We start from the raw sequence: 14,063 nt of genomic DNA, 5'->3' as shown, positions 1-14,063 counted from the left end.
CTTCACATACATAGCACCCTAACTTTTGCAGACAGAAAGAATGTGTACACACTGCACCCATTTCAACTCAAAACAGGTGACCGCTTATTCCCTGGTTCATTTCCCAGGGGAATGCCTTTAATGAGCATCAACCCGACTGTTTAAATTTAAGCATGTTTGTTAATTAATGGTCAGTCATTATCTAGGAAAAAGCTTATTCACTGAACAGATTAATTACTAAATGGGAGATGAATTAATAACATGTTAAAAACAAGAAAAAAGGTGAATAAGATCAGCTTAAAAAAAAACAGATTGGTCTCCAAAATTGTTCATAAAAGAGCAGATGATTGAACATAGCAGCTATTGTAGTGGACATCTTATCGGTAGCACGGATGTTGACAGTTGATTTCAATATCCTTAGTTTTGCAGAATAGTTACAATTCTATAGGTCTGATCCCTTTTGACCATGACTGAATTCCATATGCAAGGTAAGGGAGAGTCCATTTATTGTCCTGTTTCCTTTAGTTTAAACTAGTTTGCGGCACCCAGATTTTAAACCTACAACACAGGAGTGACTCAGGAGTAGATCCTGGACTGTAAAAAACGCTTAAACCCAAGCCAGTACAGACAACATTCACTCCTACTAGTACACTCCAGTAGAGTTGAAGCTAGTTTTCTAAGCCTTGTTCTTATGTTCTTCAAAAGAAACAACATTTCTGCAGTTTGAGACCTAATCCACAGGGGGGTGGCTTGCTTTTGAGCACAGGATCATCAGCCCCTTTGATTACTTCTGACTACAAAGACAACATGCCCAGTCCATTTGAAGTTTCTAGCTATTGCATCCTATCAGTCCCACACAATTTTTCACATTTGCAGTTACTTGGTCTCTGTAGACGTCCTTGTTTAGAAACAAAAAACACATTTTAGAACCAAGCGCTAAACATTCCAGTTTTACTTTGGGGTTCCAACCACCAACATGGCATTACATCATACAGAGAAACAGAATGTAAAGTGTTCATGGAACAACAGGAAAAGCAGTGCTTTCAGGGAGAAACAGATGGCAGAAAGCCAGCCAGGCCAAATAAAAATCCACACACCAACAGGGAAACTTAAAGAACCATACCTGGGCTGCGACCCACAGGAATGAAGAATCAACATAGGAATCACTCCATTCCCCAGACATTTGGACTAAGAGGGTTGCCAGTGTCAGTATCAATTGCTGCTGTCTGCTGGAACTACAGTAGACTCAGGCCTATTGCAGCTGCTGTATAGCCAGGCCAATAGTGTCTTATTCAGTGACTCTTGCAGAAGAGATGGCTATCAGGTGGTGATCTTTTGTGGTTTCTATACAGGAATGTTGAACTCAAAATTTTTAGGATCTGTGGGATTTGAATTGATGTCCCAGGACACTAACCTGGGGTTCTGGAGAGATACCTCAGTGACATGACCACTACTGCACCACCACCACCACCCCACCCCCCTCCCCACCAACCCGGCCCCTCTTAGGAGGGGTGTCTGTTTTGGCACTTACACTTTTGGGAGTGTGTGTGAATAACTATCCTTTTCCTTTGGATTTAAAAATACCCGTAGCTTACCTTCAAGTCTATTCCTAAAAGTCACAATACCGAGCAATTTTAAAAGATTCACTTTAAAATAAACATTTTATGAATGACCAAGAGATTTTGTAAGACAAATCAGAGCAGGACTTATCTACTTAAATGGTAGGGTCCTGGGGAGTGTTGCTGAACAAAGAGACCTAAGAGTGGAGGTTCATAGGAGAGCGAAGGCAGTGTCGGGTACACTTGTTTCTGTCGGTCAATGCTTTGACCATAGGAGTTGGGAAGTCATGTTGCAGCTATTCAGGACATAGGTTTGGCCATTATTGGAATAGTGCGCGCAATTTTAGTCTCCCTCCTATAGAAAGGATGTTGGGAAACTTGAAAGGGTTCAGAAAAGATTTACAAGGACTTTGCCAGGATTGGAAGCTTTGAGCTATAGGGAGAGGCTGAATAGGCTGTGGCTATTTTCCCTGGAGCATTAGAGGCTAAGGGGTGACCTTGTAAAGGTTTATAAAATCATGAGGGGCGTGGATAGTCTAAATAGACAAAATGATTTTCCCCAGGGTAGGAGAATCCAAAACTACATGGCATATGTTTAAGGGGAGGAGGGAAAAATTTAAGAAGGGACCTAAGGGGCTACCTTTTCACGCAGTGTGGTGAATATGTGGAATGAGTGGGCAGAGGGAAGTACTAGAGGCTGGTACAATTACAATATTTAAAAAGGCATCTGGATGGGCATATGAACAGGTTTATAGTGATATGGGCCAAAAACTGGCAAATAGGGCTAAGTTCATTTTGGATATCTGCTCCAAATGGGGTCTGGTTCCATGCTGCACAACTGACGATGTGCAAATGGGGGAATGTTACCCCACCACCTCTCTCCTATTAATAGACATCCTATTTGTACTCCATAAACCCAATTCACAACTTGTATTCCTGCTGACTAAACTTATGTAAAGTGAACATTTCAGTATCAAGTGAGGAAGAGATCAGGGTTTGATCAGGCGTACAAAGATGCCATTTGAGGTGTCCCACTGCCACTGCAAGACTGCTGGCGGCAATAGAATTGCAGTCAAAGAAGAGTCAGCGCCTGCTGCAGTGCAGACAGAAAAATGGAAAGAATTGGAATGGAAGCAAGCCAAAAGCACGGGATGTGTTTCAGATTAGTAAGTGAAATAGCTGCTTATGCTGGCCACATTTTAAGTGGTGTAAGCAACTTCTTTGAAAAACACGTACCTTCCCATTTTAGGAACAAAATGGGATTGTAAACTGGTGAAAGATTTATTACAGCAGTCAGTTTCATACAAGACCATTAGACTGATTCTTCCTGCTTCAAAGCATTAGGCAAGAGGACAAACTGATCACAAGACAGGCACTCGCTCAATGTACAACATCCCAAAACAGACCATTCTGGATAACAGGAAAAGCTCGAATATTTTTGAAAAGCTAACAACATAATAATACTTAATATGTGAAAACAAGTAATTCAATAGTACATGCAAAGCAATGGGATCGCCAACCCATGACCTTTACTGTCATTTGGCACTTGCTAACAAGTATGATTAACCAGCGACTTGGAATTTCCTTGGTGGACGTGGGCTCTGGCAGCTCCCGTGTGGCTGATGAACTTGATCCTAGAAGAACATCTCTGACCATGAATTTGGCACATGCTTCCAAGAACTAGAATTGATCCTTGGCCTGGAGACCATTGGCATTCCTTTTTCCAGTTCATTTCCTGAATTTCCTCTTGCTGCCTTATGTTCTTTTAAGAATTGCCCCTTCATGCAGGAGTTTTCTCCAAGTCAGTCTCTTCTGAATGTTAGTGTCCCATGGATTGACATCTATGCTCTATTTCTTGAGTGTAGCCTTCAAGGAATCTTGGAAACACTTCCTCTGTCCACCTCTCAATCGAGTGTCTTCCTTGAGCAGCTGAATGAAGGTGGTTTTGTTTTGGCAGTTGGAACTTGGGCAACCTAAACACATGGCCAGTTTATTCCAGATGATCATATTCTTGATGCTGGTGTTGTCAGCTGCTTCAAGGATGTTGTTGTTAGTATGGCTGTCCTCCCGCTGATGCGGAGAACCCATCACAAACAAACAAATCAAAGAGGCCTTGATGTGACATCTATATCCAAGTGGTGAGAGTCATACAGAACAGTCAGAAAGATGACCACCTTGTATAAAAGGACCTGGTACTAGCACAGGCGTCAGTGCAAGATTCTCATCCTTCAGTGTTCAAAAGGCAGCACACACAGACTGGATAAAATGTTTAATCACCCCATTGATGGCGAGTGAGGACTTTGTCAATCTTAAAAAGGAGGGGTAAACTTGAAACTGACCTGGCATGAGTAGCAAAGAATGCATGATTTCCTGAGGCGGAGGCTAATTCTTCCACAACTTTCCGTGAAACATTAAGTGAGGCTTGAAGATTCCATTCAGAAAGAGAGCGCGCAAAGGTAATATTTTCATCTGCATACTGAAGTTCCACAAATGAGGTCAATGCTGTTTTCTACTGGGATTTCAACTGGTTGAGGTTGAAAGGTTTTCTGTCCACCCTGTAGACAATGCCCACATAACTATGAAGCTTGTTCTTGACAAAGATGAGGAATAATGGCAGTGAAGATAAAGAAATGGTTGGGAAGTGAAGGAATTTAAGAATTCGGAATGAAGTGTAATTGTCATGTGTACTCCTAGGGATACTGGAGAAGTGAAGAGTATACAAAGTTGCCACTCAGAGCACCATTTTAGCTACAAGGTAGTTAACTACAAAAAGAAAAAATTAAGTATATTAGTGACTTTGAACTTAGCTTTACAGTTTTTCTCAATATAAAAAGTGAGGGGAAGATTACCCAACAGCTGTTCACTCAAAGCTTTACAGGAGACTAAGATCCTGAAAATATTGAAGACTCAAACCAGCAATATGGGATTGTTGCTTAGAAACCAATAATGCTACCAACTGATTCAAACTAAAACACGAAATTGCATATTTATCTTCATGCAATATTTAATGTTCATTTCAATACCATTCCTGGAAAAAAACCTGTAAATCAACATTCCAATGAGAATTCCGAGTATTGTTTTATTCTTCAGAGAATGTCTTTGTGAAGTCAAAGCCAGAATCCCATTTGGTTAGAAGTAAAATAAAATAAAAATGAGCCATTGCATTACTTGGTGCATTTATAAGCCACCAAATAGCAGGAGAAACAGAGGAAAGCAAAAGATAAGGAGTTGCTTAAGGTGTGCAAAAACTACAAGTTCATAGCAAAAGACTTCAACTACGCAATACTGAATTTAGTTTCCTGACAGAAAAAGTGAAGAAGAATTTCAGAAATGTGTGCCCAGTGGCAAAGAAGTTATTACATGTAGCCCTGGGAAATGAAAGGAGTCAAGTGTAAAATGTCAGTTGGCAACACATTATATTTTCAATGTTCATAGCATCAAATTTTAGCTTAAAGAAATTGAATACAAAATTGGCTTGAAGGCAGAAAGTAGAGGGTGGTGGGGGAGGACTGTTTTTCAAACTAGAGACCTGTGACCAGCATATGCCACAAGGATCAGTGCTGGGCTCACTTTTATCTGTCACTCATAAACGTTGTGGATGTGAATATAGGAGGTGTGGTTAGTAAGTTTCCAGATAAAACCAACGTGGTGTAGTGGACAGTGAAGATGAATATCTTAAGAGTACAATGGAACTTAATCAGAAGGGTAATAGGCTGAGGAATGGAAGATAGAGTTTAATTTAGACAAATGTGAGGTGTTACATTATTGATAAGGCAAATAAGGACAGGACTTATACAGTTAAATGTTAGAGCCCTGGGAAGTGTTGACGAATGAGGAGACCCGGGTGTATACATGCATGGTTCCTTGTAAGTGGAGTCATGGGTAGACAGGTTAGTGAAAGTGATTGGAACACTTGTCAGATCATTAGTCAGAACATCGAGTACAGGAGTTAGAATGTCATGTTACGGCTGTGTAAGACATTGATGAGGTTACCTATAATATGGCACATTATTCTGGCCACCCTTCCACAGGAAGGATGTTGTTAAATTGGAAAAGGTGCAGGAGATATTTACAAGGATGTTGCTGGGACTGAAGGGTTTGAGTTTATAGTGAGATGATGAACTGACTGAACAAGGAGAAAGAGGCTGAGGGGCGATCTTAAAATCACGGATAGGTCAACAAGCCAAGGTTTTATTCCTCGGGCAGGAAGTCCAAAACGAGAGGGCATAGGCTTAAGGTGAGGGGAAAAGATTTAAAAAACAAAAACCTGTAGGGTAACTTTTCCACAGAGGATGATGCATGTCTGGAATAAGCTGCCAGAGGAAGGGATGTTGCAAGCTGATACAATTGCAACATTTAAAAAAGGCATCTGGATGGACATATGATTAGGAAGAGCTTGAAAGTGTTATGGGCCAAGTGCTGGCAAATGGGACAAGTTTTTCTTAGTTGCCATCCTAGGCACGTTACTCAAAGCAGTTAGGGGGAGTGAGGGTGCAACAGAGTTCAACTAAGTTCAGTGATCCAGCTCTGCTCAGTGGTTAGTCCTACTGCCTCTCAGCGCCAGGGACTCAGGTTCAATTCTCACCTCGGTCAACATTCTCCCCGCGTCTGCATGGGTTTCCTCCCACAAACCAAAAGATGTGGGGGTCAGGTGAATTGGCCATGCTAAATTGTCCATAGTGGAATACAGCTGTATTCCTGATGAAGGGCTTTTGCCCGAAACGTCGATTTTACTGCCCCTCGGATGCTGCCTGAACTGCTGTACTTTTCCAGCACCACTAATCCAGAGAATCTGCAGTCATTGTTTTTACCTAAATTGCCCATAGTATTAGGTGTATTAGTCAGGGGTAATTTTGGGTAGGGGAATGGGTCTGGGTGGGTTACTCTTCCAAGGGTAAGTGTTGACTTGTTGAGAATCTAATAATATTGAAAGAAATCTGTTCACAGGATTGAGGCTGCCATTGGCGATGTGGGAATGAAAGACAGTGCCACCTGGAGCTCCCCCGCACCCCACCCCACATCATTGGGAAACCATGAGAAGTTACTCTATTTTATCCCTCGAGTTCAAACCCTTGGCCCACATGGATGTTTATTTTCTTCTTGCTATTTTTCAAAACCCATATTCTCTCTACATATTCTCTCACTGTCATGTGAACGTGCGAGTTTGGGATAAAGTGGACATAATTTAATTCCGCATAGAAGCTTAGTTAAACAGTTTGACTACTTATGGTAAGAATAAGATTATAAACAAGTTATTTTTGAGTTTAGTACACAAAATCTGATGTAAGTTTGTATTACTATCCAGAATTAAAAAACAAATTGACCTTTTATGAATAAAATACTTACACTTTAAGCACAGCTTCTGTAGTGCTTGGGATTGATTACTTATGCACTCCTCCCAGATTCATAAGCTATCCTGTTTAACTTAAATTAAGTTTGCTTTCCAGTGATTTAATCAGAGAACCTCAAACATAAAACACAAACTTTATTTGAAATGTTTTCCTTCTGGAGGGAAAACATCTACCTTGAATGCACGTGGACAGATTCATTGGCTATGTGCCCAGCAAATTCCTAATTTTCAAGTTAATGGAACTACTTGATGATAGGGCATATTTACATCAGCCACCCCTAGAAGTAAATGGCATGAAAAAAATCCCAAAGGGATGAATTTTAAAATAAGTCTGAAAAAATGCTAAGGAGGTATTGCAAAACTGCAACACATACAAAAAGGCAATATGACATTGACTCAGATGTCCCACCATCCATGGAGATTTCCTCAGACATTCTACACAGTCAAATGCAACATACAGCAAGATCTAATCCCAAGCAGATGGAAAATAGTGTTGGCCCTCATTATAATGCACCATGATATTTTAGTGAAGCTGTGAAGCATTTTTATGAAATGATGTGCCAATGGATGACACTCCACACTAAAACAATGCAGACCTGGCCACAAGGAGTAGACCCAGATTTTTATGACCAAGCGACTGTTCCAGTCCAACAACAGGGACTGGAAAGCATACCCATTAATAGGGCAACTCAAAAAACCACCAGGCCTCCTTCATAGGTGGGTTCAATTAATCTTGCTCCATCTCTAGAAATGTAACACCACCATGGCAAAAAACATTAAAATTATGCTGTTGCTTTCCAAAAAAATCTCCTGGTTTTACCATTCGAACAACCTTAGAGTCCAGAGTGGAAAAGGCCCAAGAAGCAATTACCACAAAGACAAAAACTGGCTACTAATCTGGAGAACGAGGAAAAGACCTTCACAGACAGATGTAAAATTAAGCCAAGACACTACAGTATTTTTCAATTCTCCCCTCAACTTTGACTGATCTTGGACTTTAACTAGGAATTGGGTTAGATCAAATGGTGGCACTGACTTGAGAGAGGACCAGGATTAGGATAATGGACTGTGACAGAGAGTGGGACAGTAAGTAGTAATAGAAATTAAAAGCTATAAAACTAAAAGAATGGGGAAAAGGAAGTGTTAAGAATTTGGAGTATTGGAAAGTTCCGTCTTGGCAGTAGAATTAAAACTCAGCATTAACCTAAAAACTAATCCGGAAATGGGTTATCCAACACTGCTTTGACTTACAAATTATATCATAATTCATCTCATTGAAATCTTTGTATCGGCTACAAAACACAGGGGCTGAAGTAATTTGTTTAGCCCAAGGCACTTAACCAAGCAATATCCAGTAATATTCAGTGATCAGATGTCACATGACAAATTAACTTAATTTCCAGTACATTACCCAAGGTGGTCACCTCTTCCTGTAAAACTGGGATTTGTCACAGCAAAAAAAAGACTGGATTTATCTGAAATTTACTTATTTCATGTCCTGAAATTGCATAATTCAGATCCTGTACGTTTATTCATTCTTGCGCAAAAAAAAGGTAAAACACAGAGGGGCAGGATTAATCAAACTATTCTACAAACACCCAGCACAAGCATGATCAACCAAATGATGTTCTTTTGTGACATATCATTTTGATTGTCATATCTGGACACTTGTCCTGCCTGAACTCAGGATTAATTTATTTTTAAAGTGGCCAAATCATATCCCATTTTCACAATACTCTCAATGTATCAATTTAGATAAGGTTCTGCCCAGACTTGCTTTCCATAAGGTCAAAGGAATTGGCCCCTGAAGCCTGCTCCATTATTCACTAGGATCATGGCTGATCCAACATTCCTCACACTGCCTTCCCTGTACTTTCTCCATATGCTTTAATGCTCCTACAGATCAAGAATTTTTCACCCTTAAAATATTCCCTATATACACTATACATCAATTCATGATAATGGAGCTGATTTTTAAAAAACATCCAGTGGACACTGACATTAGACATCTTGAAATGATTTCATTCTCTTCAACAGTGGGAGACAGCAATCCAAAGGAAGTCAGTACAGTGCTAGCAGACCTGATTGGCCAATCATAGACAGGGAGGGGCCACACCTTGGACTTCTGTGTCTGCATGGAACGTTAGCAGAACATGCAGAAACCAGGCAAGCAGGCAGGAAGAGAACACTATGGGTAGAGAAGAGCTAAGAACGATCAATTGCAATCTCCAAACGTATATACATTTTGTTTCCTGTTTTGAGAAGCAAACAGATTGAAATTCAAAGGGAAACAACAATATGTTAGCTTATGTTACACATAAAATAATGTTGTCTGATAGGGTTTTGATGACCTAAGTCATGACAATCAAGTCACCACATGATTCGAAATTGACCTCTATCCCTAGCACATATTTTGTAACAATCTTCCAGAGTTTGCTGGATTGAGGGACAGGACTAACTGAAGGTGAGCAATAGTATGCTACACTGTGAAGAGCAGTTCTGCCAAAATATGTTTACAGGAACAACTAATCATTGCACAGGAACCAGTTGTGATGTAGCAACTGTAAAATATTTCAACATGCTTTCACTTCCTTCAAATAGGGCCCTCTTTACCACATTCTTTAATTCTGCAAGGGGACAGGCAATGTTAAGGATTGTTCTGCTTGTTAGATTTTCAGTTTTCAAAACATGACTAAGTATCAGGCAGAGTCTAAGACTATATCCTCAATTGAACTGATTTCTGCATGGTCCTAATGTCCATCTGATGTAAAGTCTGTGGCCAAGCATATGACTATAATTAGCCCCTGTGGCTAATGGGGAACATACTTGGAGTACTGCATGCAGCTGTGGTCACTCAACTATAGAAAGAATATTATTAAACTAGAAAGAATGCAAAAATGATTTACTAAGATGCTACCCAGATGGGAAGGTTTGGGTTATAAAAGGAGGTTGGGACCTTTTTTCCCTTGGAGTACAGGAAAGTGAGGGATGACCTTATACAGGTCTATAAAATTATGACTTACATAGCTAAGGTAGATAGCCAATAGCTTTTCCCCTTGGTAGGAGAGAGGAGAACTCGGGGGGTGGGGTCATAGGTTTTAGGTGAGAGGGGACAGATACAAAGCAGGCCCAGAGGAGCAGTCTTTTCACACAGAGGGTGATGAGGGTCAGGAATGGGCTGCCAGAGATAATGGTGGAAGTAAGTACAACTTTGTTATTTAAGAATCATTTAGACAGGTACATGGATGGGATAAGTATGGAGAGGTATGGACCATATGCAGGCAGATGGGATTAAATTAATTATGAAAACTGGGTGGCATGGGCACGTTGGGCCAAAGGGACTGTTTCCACACTATAGACCTCTATGACTCAGGATAGAACATCATAAATCAGCTTGTTAATTTACAATGGCCTCAATCACTGGAGTTCTTAAAAATCAACCTTTAGGAAGATAGAATGAATATAATGGAAACGTGTGAACTTAGTCACCAGAGAACAAAGGCTGTTGTGGTTATAGCTATGTTTTCTGTTAAGGGACTGAGCTAGAGCTTCACAAACATTTTCCCCACTGTACCTCCATTTTAAAGCTTTTTCTTATTTATTCCTGGGTTGTGTCATCACTGGCTAGGTCAGCATTTATTGCCATTCCCTAAATCAGAGGATAGTTAAGAATAAACCATATTACTGTGTCTGAAGTCACATGTAGGCCAGACCAGGTTAGGACAGCAGATTTCCTATGGAAAAAAACAAAAACGGCATCAGTGAGACAAATATCTTTATAAAAAAGAAAATTTGCCAGTGGTTATACAGTGATGGTTAGGTCTTTAATGTTTTTTTTAATAAATTTAATCTGCCAAGTTGGGATTTGAACCCATGTCCCCAGAAAAAACACCACACACCTATTCATGCTTTTTTATTGGACCTCGGAGCAGAAATAAAATAGAGAAGTGACCCAAACTGTGGTCACGTTACACAGGTGAAAAAAAGCACTACCCTAAACTCTGGAAATTCCTTCTCAAATATCTCCACTTCTCATTTTATTAAAAAGGTGTTTGACCCACCTTTAGGTCATCAAATTTGAAACGTACTTGCTGTAACTTTGCTTTATCACCGAAAAGGGGTCAGAGGGGGTTAATAGGTGTAAGGGAACCTGTTTTCGTTTGTCCACTGCAAGTAGCAGTCATGTGACCAAGGCAGCACAAAACTTCATGGAGGATCAGGGTTGACCAATGGGACAAGGTATGTACATTTGCATGAGAAGTGTTTACGGAGTCTGAATGCTGCCAGTCTTTAAAATACACACTTATCACATATTTCATGGCAAAAAAAAAATGGACTTTTGCCATCTCTGGAAGTGGTCTATTTCGTGGGTGATTCTAGAAGCAGCAGCTCTCTAATCATTTTAGTGATCACTTTTCACTTGTGATTCCAGGCAATAAGCACCAGTAGGATTTATAACTAAGAAAGAGCACCATGACACATGCATTTCCCAAAGCTCCAAATACAAGCTGGAAGTGTTCCAGGAGAAAGTGAGGACTGCAGATGCTGGAGATCAGAGTCGAGAGTGTGGTGCTAGAAAAGCACAGCAGGTCAGGCAGCATCTGAGGAGCAGGAGAGTCGAGGTTTCAGGCACAAGCCCTTCATCAGAATGGAGGCTTGTGTGTTGGGGTTGACACATAAATGGGAGGGGGGGAAAGCAATGGGGGATGAAGGGGAGAGAGTAGGAGACAGGTCAGAGCGGGGAGTGGTGTATGGGTCCAGAGGACGGTGCTGAGTTGGAGACTTGGGACTGGCATAACGTGGAGGGAGGAAAAATGAGGAAGCTGTTGAAATGCACATTTATCCCGTGTGGTTGCAGGACCCCAAGGTGCAATGAGGCGTTCCTCCTCCAGGCATCAGGTGGTAATGGTTTGGCGATGGAGGTGGCCCAGGACCTGTACGTCCTTGATGGAGTGGGAGGGGGAATTGAAGTATTCAGCCACAGGGCAGTGGGATTGGTGGGTGCAGGTGTCCCAGAGATGTTCTCTGAAACAATCCGCAAGGCGGCGTCCTATCTTCCCAATGTAGAGGAGACTACACTGGGTGCAATGGATGCAGTAGATGACATTGGTAGATGTACAGGTAAACTTCTGATTGATGTGGAAGGATCCATTGGGGTGTTAGACAGAGGTGAGGGGAGTGGTGTGGGCACAGGTTTTGCACTTCCTGGCAGGGAGTGGTGCCAAGAGTTGGGTGTGGGCTAGTGGGGGGGTGTGGACCTGACGAGGGAGTCGTGGAGGGAATGGTATTTTCAGAACGCTGATGGAGTGGGGAGGGAAATATCTCTCTGGTAGTGGGGCCTATTTGCAGGTAGAGGAAGTGGCGAAGGATGATGCATCATATGCAGAGGTTGGCGGGGTGGAAGGCGAAGACCAGGCCAGTTCTGTCCTTGTTGCATTGGGAGGGGTGGGGTTCACGGGCGGTGGTGCTTGAAGCCAGAGGAGATGCGCTGGAGGGCAGCGTCAACCAACTGCAAAGAGAAGTTACGATCATGGAAGGAGGTGGCCATCTAGAATGATCACCTGTTCCTCTGCTACATCAATGACTGTATTAGCACCGCCTCATGTCCCACAAGGAGGATGAACAGTTCATCAACTTTACCAACACCTTCCTCCCTGACCTCAAATTCACCTGGACCATCTCGGAAACCTCCCTCCCCTCCCTGGACCTTTCCATCACCATCTCTGGCGACCGACTAACCACAAACATATCACAAGCCCACCGACTCCCACAACTACCTAGACTACACCCCTGCCCACCCTACCTCCAGTAGGAAGTGCCATCCCTTATTCCCAATTGCTCTGGCTCCACCGTATCTGTTCCCAGGATGACCAATTCCAGCTCAAAGTCGGCTAATTGGTACTCTCGTATCCTGGTGGCTAGCTTCCTACCTGTCTGTCCAATGTAAATGTTTGTTGCAGTTCTTGCCACTCTACCCACTCAACCTAGGAATTCCTCAAAGCCACCAAGGTAGAAGACGACAAGTTTCCTTCAATGTGACGGCTCTGCTCATACCAATAAACATCACCCTGACCATAGAAACACTGACCTCAGTTTGAGACAAACCAGGGATACAAACACCTGACAGCACCAACTCTAATCAGCACAAACAGCATGCTCGAACTATTAGACCTATGCCTCACAACCCACTTCACCTTAAATGATATCACATACAAATCAATGGAATGCCTATGGGATCACCAATATCAGGACTATTAGCAGAAGCAGAAATGCAGAGGTTAGAACAAACAACCCTTCCCATAATCCAGCCCAAGCTTTGAGTCCACTATGTGGATGACACCTTTGTCATCACAAAACGCAATAAATTTGAAGAAACCCACAAAACAGGAAGAGAATAATAGACTCCCCTTCCTAGACGTCACAGTAGAACAAAAAACCAATGGACAGCCGCAGACCAGCATTTACAGGAAAGCCACACACACTGACCAGATACTCAACTACAGGAGCAACCATCCCAATACCCACAAACAGAGCTGTATCAGGACGTTATTTAAATGGGGCACAATACACTGCAGCACCCAGGAACTACGAGAAGAGAGGGGAAAACTCCTATACAACATATTCAGGAACGAGTACCCAATAAGCACAGTCTGCCAATTCCTACATAGACCTAAACAAGACAACGACACGCCCAAAAACTCTCGCCACCCTGCCATACAAAGACATTTCAGAGATGACGACCAGTCTACTCCAGCACCTAGACATCATGGTAGCCCACAAACAGCTCCAGATGAATTTAAAAAGGACCCCTTACCAACAACCAGCAGAATGAACATCATGTATAAAAAAATACCCTGCAAGGACTGCAACAAACATTACATTGGACAGACAGCAGGAAACTAGTCACCAGGATACACAAGCACCAAATAGCCACCAAAAGACATGACCAACTATCACTAGTACCCACACAAACGAAGAGGGACACCAGTTCAACTGAGACAATACATCCATCCTAGGACAGGCTAAAACAAAGGCACGTACAGGAATTCCTAGAGGCCTAACATTGAAACCGGAACTCCATTAACAAACAGGTTTGGACCCCACTTACAAACCTCAGAAACAGAACCGGAAAATGATATTCACTTACCACAACAAGCTGAGACAGAAATAGCAAG

The 14,063-nt window shown here is 42.0% G+C and overlaps 1 protein-coding gene across 4 annotated transcripts in view; it reads right to left on the bottom strand.

The window, feature by feature from the left end:
* LOC132824404 (guanine nucleotide exchange factor for Rab-3A-like) overlaps positions 1-14,063 on the bottom strand; it is a 46,740-nt gene that overhangs the window by 18,930 nt on the left and 13,747 nt on the right. The window contains exon 2 of one of the 4 annotated variants that reach the window (XM_060838835.1): positions 10,574-10,622. The exons of 2 other annotated variants lie outside the window; for them this stretch is intronic. The gene's annotated coding sequence lies outside the window, so the exon portion shown is untranslated. Of the gene's footprint in view, positions 1-10,462; positions 10,541-10,573; positions 10,623-14,063 lie in introns of those variants that run through there. One more of the 4 variants, XM_060838836.1, reaches the window with a different exon arrangement.

This window comes from Hemiscyllium ocellatum, chromosome 18, assembly GCF_020745735.1.
Source record: "Hemiscyllium ocellatum isolate sHemOce1 chromosome 18, sHemOce1.pat.X.cur, whole genome shotgun sequence".
Taxonomy (NCBI): Eukaryota; Metazoa; Chordata; class Chondrichthyes; order Orectolobiformes; family Hemiscylliidae; genus Hemiscyllium; species Hemiscyllium ocellatum.
The sequence above is the reverse complement of the archived record's forward strand: the minus strand, read 5'-3'. Positions and strand labels throughout refer to the sequence as shown.